This window comes from Acyrthosiphon pisum, chromosome X (genome assembly GCF_005508785.2).
Source record: "Acyrthosiphon pisum isolate AL4f chromosome X, pea_aphid_22Mar2018_4r6ur, whole genome shotgun sequence".
NCBI lineage: Eukaryota > Metazoa > Arthropoda > Insecta > Hemiptera > Aphididae > Acyrthosiphon > Acyrthosiphon pisum.
In genome coordinates, this window is record NC_042493.1 from 131,663,834 (window position 1) to 131,665,803 (window position 1,970).

A 1,970-nucleotide genomic window follows, 5' to 3' on the forward strand; every position below is an offset into this window, starting at 1 on the left:
TAGTTAAGTGAAAAACGAAATAAAAGTCTCAGACAAAACATTATAATGATAATGAGGAACGAGGCAAAGAAAAGAGATAAGAGCGTGACAAATAGAATAATTTGACAAGTTTAATTTAATTTGATAATATGACAAATTTAATTTGTCATCGATAACAATATGATCAGAACGGAGAACGGAACGGACGTGTCTGACAAGTCTGTCGAGTATTAACGAAAATTCTAGAGCCGCGTCGTCGTTGAGCTTTTTGCTCATGGAATATATGGTTGCGTTCTCGACCGCGGTCGTGGTGTACTACTGGTGACTGGTGTGTACTGGTGGTACTGATAATACGGACTACGGTGTACTGCGGTACTGGACGGGACGTGTGTACTGTGTGTACCGTGCTCAGTGCTGGTAAACTGTGAAAAAAACAGACTCGTAAACAGTAAACTGGACAAACAAACGATACGGTACGATTACCATACGATGTCATCCAAAAGACCGTCATCAGTCTCATTACTTTTATCACGACTGAGTCTGATGTTCGGAAACAGGGAATTTTCTATACGGCTTGTGATGGTTTTATGCTTGATAACAAATATATTTTATAACTGCACACTACAAAGTAGGTAACTATACAGCACTGTAAAACTTCGGTACTTTGGTAAATTTTTGGTAAATTTTGTTTTTCCATCTACTTATTAAAGTGGATAACAGATATTATAACATAATGTTATGAACAAGCATTTTCGCGTGTGCGTTCTCGTGGGAAGAAAATATGGAGAACACAGAAACGAAACCGGCTTGATATTAATTATGGAACGAATCGGAAGTCTACAACGGAGAAAATGGAAAACGGAAGTTCAAGTTAGTACGATGAGTCACTGTCCCTCAAGAAACCTGGGTCGACTGAAAAAAGTACATTTTTCTCGCAGTTACCGCAATAATATGCAAGATGCAACGTAATTTTTCTTCCGGATACCTACGTAGGTGTTTATCGTGTAGGTAGGTACTCGAATTTCTATTTTATTTTTAAATCATGATGTGTATACACTACGCACATAATATTGTATACCTATTGTAGTATAATATCTTAACTTGTTTAAGGCCCTCGCAAATTCGGACGCAGCAAGGATGTAGCCACTTCGAAGACAACCGTCATAAATACAACGGTCGGTTAAATAATAAGTATAACGACCGATCAATAGTGAAATGTTATTTGCATACAAATACAATTTAATGAGGTGAGTGAAATATTTCTTATAACATACCGCATTAGGCTTTTAAGTAAGGTTTCTTAATTCTATCTATTAGAATGGCACAGAAACTTTTGACGTCTGTCTTTCTAATTGGCATAGGCGTGCGCAGTCCCGGATCCTTCACCAAAAACGACAAGGGCCCTAATTATTAATCAAGTGCAAATTAACGAATTCAAAAATGTTGTTCCTTTTAAACGTTGATTATCATTGTAAGATTGTATATCTGTATATTGTTATGTAATATTTATTAGAATGAATAATAAAATAAAACAAATATTTTTAGTGCATTTGATATCTTTGAAACATTCGTCTGTATCTATAATTGTTTTCAAAATTATTGTGGGCCCTAATTTTTAGTGTGCACCCTCTGAACCAAAAGTCTGCGCACGCCTATGCTAACTAGCAAATCAAAAATGTGTTTTTGTAGTTCTGACCAATAATATAATTTATGTAAATGGTTGCTTCAGTTTACCTTCAATTGAACGGAACTATGTTCAACAAACATTGTTTTAATACCTAATAGATGTCCACCTACATTAATTTTAATGTTATACATAAAACATTTCATTAGTGATATAATTATTTTGTACATAGATATTTTACTATCAAATTTAACTAATAACAGCTTAAAAACCATTTATTAAAGGACCATGAAACAAAAAAATGATTTTTGCTTAATTAATAGTTAGTTAATTATTATAACTAACGGTGGTACTAAAATTTGTATAC

General features: G+C 34.0%; 1 long non-coding RNA gene across 1 annotated transcript; it reads left to right on the forward strand.

Moving 5' to 3' along the window:
- The first annotated feature begins 373 nt into the window (after positions 1-373).
- On the forward strand, positions 374-1,276 carry LOC107884084. Its single transcript, XR_001679704.2, has 3 exons — positions 374-607; positions 690-987; positions 1,090-1,276. It is a non-coding gene; the product is annotated as an uncharacterized LOC107884084 (long non-coding RNA).
- Positions 1,277-1,970: the final 694 nt, after the last annotated feature.